We start from the raw sequence: 7577 nt of genomic DNA, 5'->3' as shown, positions 1-7577 counted from the left end.
CTCCCTGGGCAGCCTGTGCCAATGCCTCACCACTCTTTCTAAGAAGAAATTTTTCCTAACAACCAACCTGAATCTCCCCTGGTGCAACTTAAAGCCATTACCACATTTTTACCCAGAGACTTAAAAAATATCTCACCAAAATTCCATCAAGTTCTGTCAAAAGTTAAGGCCACATCAAACTCACCAGAGTTCTATTTGCATTACAGGTTGAATTGCTCATGAAGCGGGCCAGGAGAACAAAATCACCTAAGCCCCATGGTGTAAGCTGGTCGCATGGCACTTATGGGCACAAAGTTCACAGATAGAAAATAATACCAAGAGAAAGGCTTTGATATTGAAGTTATCTCACTTGCCTGTGAACCATAACAAGGGTCATTTTGTCTTCACAAAAATCCTGGTGTCATTTCTTCCTGCAGGGTGTCAAAAATGCAAAAGTAGAGTGAACAAGGAGAAAGTCTATCACTGCCTGTGGAATATTATTTGTCCACTGTTGTGACCCACAGGGAAGCACAGATTGCAAGCCGTATTTTCATGTGACGGATAATGTCCTGATTAGTCACAGTAAGAAGGCTCGGTGCTACAAGAGGATGGATGCAATCCAGAGTCATTTCTAGAGAATTAAATAGCTGAAGGAGCTGAGTAGCTCAGGACAGAGAGATCTCTGATGAAGGGACAAATGAGAAATGATAGTGAAAAATCTGCAGAGGCAAGAAAAGGTGAGAGAGCAAGCCCAGAAACAGAAACTATAAGTGTGAAAAAATATAAGACTTAGAGCTAAGCTTTTAGGCTCACAGGCAGTTTGTATGCTAGATGGACACTCTTCAAGTGGATCTGGGAGCAGTCAGAAAACCAGTGGAGAATTGGAGTGTGAGGCATGGAGCAAATACAGTTGTCATGGTTTTATGATTTTTGGTTATTGGTACTCCACATCATAACATCATGTAGTGAATGTACCTGGTTCTCAGAAGAGAAGGACTACTACATTCCCCACAGTACTTTGCTCCTCTGTTACCATTTTCCAGCCGGAGGGAAAAGATAGAAGCTCGCAGTATAAAAACTTGCAGATCACGAGACCTCATCCCTTTTCCGCCGTCTCTCGTCTTGGCAGCACCTCGCTCTCCAGCCGTCTTATCGTCGGTAGTAGAGTAAGGCCTACCTTGATTTTGGGACATTCTGTATTGGATTTATCAGCTTAAATTGTAATTATATTGTATTATAGTGTGTTGTTTTGCATTCCGATACCTTATTTAGTAAATTAGTTAGTTTCTCCTCAGATTGTTGCCTCTGTTCTTTGCTCTCAGGGCCATCTCCTTACCCTTTTTTCCCTTTTCCCTTTTCCCAGGACGTGGGTCTGTGGGTCCCCCGTCCCATTCGTCACGGAACCGGGCCAAATGCCCGTAAACCGTTGACAATAGTTCTTTTAATAAGATCCAGTCAGATCATATTATTGTTGACAGGACACAGTGATTTCAAGCAAGTTTCTCCTACTTACACCATTATCAGCAAGATCAAAATCCAGACCCAGAAGAAGCCAGGACACAATAAAAACAACTCTTTGAAGTTCAGGGAACAAACACAGGCTGATTGCAAACAAAAGAAAGAGCACTCTAATTGGTGTACCTTTTAAGACTAAGATGTATTTCAAGATTTCAGAAGTGGAGTCATCAGATGACAATAAAAGAATATATTCAGACCTAGAAAAAGATTTCCCTACTCCTTGGTGGAAAAGCCATTGTTTAGCATAAGCAAGAAAGATCAAGAGAAGCTGGAGAAATGGAATACGAAGCAATGATTTTCTTCATTGTTTGGGATATTTCTGTTTGTAATTTCTTTCAGAAAGAAACAACAGGTTTTGAAGCTTTAGCTAGGTATGCAAGCATAATAATCAATCCATCCAAGAAAACATAAGTAGAATTGAAAGCAGCTCAGAGTAAAGACTTTGCTGGAATCTAACCTTGCTAGTATAACTTACTCCTAAAAATTAGCTGATAAGCAAGTAAGGATTTGAAAAGAGCAATTATAACATAGTAGGAAAAGCAGAGATTAATAGCTAATATTAGAATAAAACCAGAATAAGCTAAAAAGAGAAGTATTGATACTATCTTCTAATTGTAAAGATGGAAATTATGTTTTTTAATTCATTGTCTACCATTGAATTAACATGAATTACCAACTATGTAAGCACTCAGAATAACAACGAACATGTAAATTTACTTCAGATTCTGATCCAAACTGAGTTTACACACTAAAAGAAGGGACAACTGCCTGCTATCTTCTCAGCAAACAAACTTTAAACCCACAGCTGTGCCTGCTGTAGAGGTTTTCTGCAATAACATTTGGTTCGTATTTATGTAAATTGATTGAAAATCTCTGAATGATACATTGCCTTGTCTCCACGAAGCTGAGTAGAGATGAGCATTCAGACAGCAATTAATAATATCTCAGGGCATCAAGCAGAAGAGATATTATCTAAAGCTGATATTGGTATGGAAATTAAACATGTTATGTCTGGCAAGAAGTTTCTAAACAGACTATAAAGGCTATGAAGCTGTTACATACATTTGTTTAAATATCTGGTTGCTTCTTTTCCTTTGCTTTACCGTAGCCTTTTTAGAGTGTAGGGATGGATTATGAATTTAATTGGCATGGTGCTGGTATCATCACACATCCTTTCTCCACCCAAACAGATGACAAAGACTGTTTCCCTGCTTGGTGGGACACCTGGAAACCAGGGGAGGCACGAGAAGATAATTTGAGAAGTGTATTTCTCTGAAAATCCCAAGGGACTAAGAAGCATGCAAATAGTGCCAAGTATTGGTCGTTACTGTAACCTATGTGTAGACAGTATTTCTAAAATTCATTGTCTAAATCCCAAATTTGCATTTGACACAAAATCCAGGGGATCAGCTCTTCTCTTTTTGTTGGGGTTTTGCTGAGCACAAAAGAATAGGTAAATTAACTTCCCAAAGAGTCTGCTTCCTAGCTTGCCAGTTATCATTTCTTTTTGAGATCTATTTTATAAGCCAAACTGGTGACTAAGAACAGAACTATCCTGGGAACTTTTTCACTTGGTTTTGCTGATGTTACCCATCTACCTCTCAGAAATTTCATTGTCTTCTCATTTACTCTTTCTTGCATCCCTGGGCCTGAGTTGTTCCTTTCTTCCCTCTGAAGAGAAACCTCAGCAAAATCCTTGGGCTTCTGAAGCCATCATCATTTTTTGCCGTTAGTTTCCCTTGGACCAGAATTTTCCCTCTTCAAATTTCTGCCCATGACAGTGCACTGAGCTGTAACGTTTTAGCTTGGATCATAAGTGTGTTTTTGAAGAGAGTTTCCCAGTCATCTACACTTACTGCACTGTAGTACATATCACAGCTTTGTCTTGAGTGCCCAAGCTGGATTGGTTTTGGACAAAACTGAACAGGAAGCAGCATTGCAGGTGTTGAGTATGCAGGACCAGGATAGAGTAAGCCTCAGAAAAACACACCAAAATGCTTTTAGTCCATACCCAGGATCATCAGTAAAATTTGCAGTGCATTCCATTCCTATATCAGTTCAAACCACTTTCATGCATAGATATGCATGAAGTTAAGGCATATTGGTATTGTATGAGTCAACCTGATCTCAGCATGACATATACAGTGTAAGACACACTGGCAGTATGCAATCCTGGAGTGTCAAAAATGAGTGAGTATCTGAGTCTGAAAGGGAGGGCAAGGAGCTTACAGGGAGGGGGAACAGCAGTGATCAGCTGTATTTTCCCATCTGAGACTCCCTTACCATATCCCTACCAGTCTGATCAGCCAGCCTGCAGTTTGGAAAAAGAGAACTTCATCTGGCATGCACCCAATGGAGACTGCTCAGAAACTGTGATGAACATTGATGTAATAAGCTCAATGGAAGCAGCACTGCAAAAACCAAGCCTCTTTTTCCTTATTTAATTGGATGCAAACATTTGTTTCGTGATTGAAACTTGGCATTGAAGATAGGGATATAGAACAAATCTACTAATGACAACATCTGGGGAAGCCATTATCACCGGTACAAAGCAGGAGGGAAAGAAAAAGATCCTCCCATGTAGATCCAGCAGCATTTTGTACCTGTTTTTACACAGGTTTACAGGGTTAAATGGCAAACTATAGGAGGAAGAGCTCCTGTTTTCTTCCTTGGAAAAAAAAAAATTAGAAATATTAAGATATAGCTCTTCAATATCCAAAAAGTGTGTTCATAAAGAGTTTTTAAATGCTCTTATAGGCTAATTTCTCTAAAGGCATACATTAAAGGAAACATGTCTGTTTCCTTTAATAAGCAGGACTCTGACCATTAGTTTCATTCACAACAAATACATTTTGAAGAGTCAACAGGATTTTACCAAAGCCTCTTTGACTAAAGCTGCCAGCTCATACAACCAGTCTTGGTAGTGTCATGAAGGCTAGGAAGGTGCATCAGAAGGATCACTACCCAAACATTTTCATGCTCTACTCAGATGCAGTGATACAAGGATGAATTTTGAATCAAGTCAAAATAAAATAAAATAAAAATAAAATAAAAATGGACTAGTAGTAATGTAAAGAAAAAATCTTTTCCCTCTCCCAAATTATGCCATTAAAATCACAGAATGTTCTATTTCTTAATAATGTGATGGTTAAATAATGCTGTATTACTAACCAAGGTGGTTCTCATATAATTTCTTACAAATTTCTTTTGTATCGTAAAGCAATTATTCAGCTGATGAACATTTTCCAAAAAGAACTGTGACATAGAATTCATTTTTCTGTGCAGTGTTCTATTGATCAATTTAGTGAATTTCAGTGGCCAAAGATCTGCTGGGCAATTCTCTCCTTCACTCACTGCTTTGAATGACCTTCATGCAAAAGTAAAGTTGCTACTCATCAAGTATGTCTTTCACATAGATACAGTGAAACTTAATAATTCATGCCTATCGTGAATTGCAGGTTCAAGATGAAGAGTACCAATGAACCAATATTAATTGGCTATCATGCTGAATGAAAATAAGCAAGAGATATCCCGCTTTTAAGTAGAGCACATCTAGCCAGGAAAGTATATAAAATTATTAAATGTCAGGCTGGCAGCATTCAGAAGAGTCTGCTCTAGATTTTTATACTCAAAAGACTTGAGAAGTATGGGTCTGATGAAGGATGGAAACAATAAGGTTACATTTATGTAAGTATCACAGTGCCTGAAAGTGCAGATAGGCAATCATGAGCTAGCAAGAAGATGATTCCGGGACAAACCAGTAATACAGTAGAAAAGAGTCAGGACAGGGGCCAGTATAATTGTCCAGTACAAGGGTACAGATATTTGCTGCATTAGATGTTATGACACTTAATTTAACAATCACTCAAGTCCTTACTTGTCCCGTTCTGCATCTTAAGAGAACCTGTGCAGTTCATGCAGCTCCTGGCTTCTGCGCTTGTACCTTCACCAAAAGGTCACTCATTCCTTCAGTGATGTACTGAGAAGCTTAGAGCATCTCACACCGCAACTATTCCATCCTCAGAACACTAGGAATTTAATTACTTACAGATTATTTCCACTTGTTTTCTTCAGGATGGTAAAACCAGAATGGCTGTGACTTCCGTAGGCAAAAGGAAAATGCACTTCAGAGACAGAGCAAGTTATTTTCTTTAATCTTTGCAAACATAAAACTAGGATGTCTGTTTTTTTTTTTTTTTCAATCTAATCAGCTGATGTAGGCGTACACAACAGATAATTCATAGAATCATTACGTTTGGAAGAGAGCACTAAGATCATCTAGTACAACTGTCCGCCCATCCCTACCATGCCCACTGACCATGTCCTTCAGTGCTACATCTTCACGGCACTTGAACACCTCCATGGATGGTGACTCCACCACCTCCCTGGGCAGCCTGTGCCAATGCCTCACCACTATTTCTGAGAATAAGTTTTTCCTAATTGTCCCAAATAGTAGTATGTGTCTGTAAACCATTAAGGAATTAACTGAAGTTGACAGAAAACACTAGGGATACTGTGTTAGGAAGTCACACTGATCAATACTTGATTCCTGGCAGCTCAAAACTCAGTAGAACAGTCCAGTTGGAAGGGACCTTCAAGGATGTTAAATATACACAGCATGAACTGAACACCCAATGTTGCTGATGGCTGTGTGCTTGACCTCTTGTGTACTTCATTAATTAAAAATGGATGTGATGTAATAATCACCCACTTACATGCAGCATGCTGCTTTCTGCTGTTGGTAAAGCCCATGGGTTAGATTCATGAGCCCTGGCTAATTAATTCCCAGGACATACCAAGCAGTTGGCACTGTTGTTTTTTTCTCACAGTAATATTTCATGCTGCTGAGACCTCCTGACATGGATCCTTGCTGGACTAAACCTTTCCTGAATTTTGAGTGCTACCAAGAGATCCTCTATCTGCCTCTGGCTCCCAGTAACTGAGCTGCCCTGCAAGGACTTAAGGCACTAAACAAGCAGCTCTGTATCAGGCCCACAGTGCATCACAGTGCACAAAAGTGGTATCACAGGCATACCACAGAATGCAAGTGTCACAGCACACAAAGTGACATCCCAGGGAGGTGAAGAACCTCACACTCCCTGCACTTCATGGGACCTTCCTCTCCCCAAGAACTGCTGAGACATGGAGATATCTATCTGAATGTCTGTATTTTTCCTGATGTTAACAGCTGCTATTACTCCTAGGTGGAGGTCAACCATCCTCCAATAGTGGCTCCCTGCCCATGAACTCTGAAGCACGAGGTCAGACAGCAGTTCCTTTATCTTCAGGGTAAGATGAGCCATTGTGGGGGGTGAATAAACCTAACTAGGTGATATGTAGCTCATTATGATGTCCAAACCCATTTTTGTTCAGGAAAGTAAACCTGATCTGTTGGAAACAATATCTAGGGCTTTTATACAGCAATTATAGCGAACTAAGATCTTTTTTAAATGAAAGTGATGACAATGCTTTGTAGAATGAGCAGCAACAGAGCTGATTTAGATCCTTTATACTGCTAATGAAATGTGAATAAGTAGGAGTCTCATTATCTGCACTTTACTGTGTGCCTTAGATTGCTCATTATCCTACCACATTGAGAATTAGTACTTATGCATGTGTGTGATCTTAATGATTTTTATAAAAAAGCTTCAAGTTTTGTTTAGTAAGTGGTGTTTTAATCATTATATTTTGGTTGTAAGTACAATATCTATATGCACTATCCAAATACAGTGCCTAATGGTTTGCAGCTTCAAAGAAAATGAAGAAGATTTGAACAAAAGCTAGATTTTCCAAGGGAAAAAAAGATCATATAATTTATGCAACCCCTTTTTATCATTCAATAATTAGCATTTTCCAAGTATTCACAGTGTGTCACTTGGAAAATGAGACTTTTAAACAATTTGAATCTCTTGCATTAATAATGAAGAGAAAGAACAGATAGTAACATGTTGACCACATATGGTTTAGCAAACAAGAAAGTGGAAGGGAAAAGAAAGGGAAATAACAGGAAATGGAAAGATAGAGAAAAGAAAAAAAAAGGGAAGGGAAGGGAAGGGAAGGGAAGGGAAGGGAAGGGAAGG

The 7577-nt window shown here is 39.1% G+C and overlaps 1 long non-coding RNA gene across 1 annotated transcript in view; it reads left to right on the top strand.

Moving 5' to 3' along the window:
• The window catches only part of LOC110395495, an 8318-nt gene continuing 1841 nt past the window's right edge, over positions 1101-7577 (top strand). The window contains exons 1-2 of the long non-coding RNA XR_002436423.1: positions 1101-1145; positions 6702-6786. This is a non-coding gene — a long non-coding RNA (uncharacterized LOC110395495). The remainder of the gene's footprint in view (positions 1146-6701; positions 6787-7577) is intronic.

Source organism: Numida meleagris, chromosome 3 (assembly GCF_002078875.1).
Source record: "Numida meleagris isolate 19003 breed g44 Domestic line chromosome 3, NumMel1.0, whole genome shotgun sequence".
Taxonomy (NCBI): Eukaryota; Metazoa; Chordata; class Aves; order Galliformes; family Numididae; genus Numida; species Numida meleagris.
The sequence above is the reverse complement of the archived record's forward strand: the minus strand, read 5'-3'. Positions and strand labels throughout refer to the sequence as shown.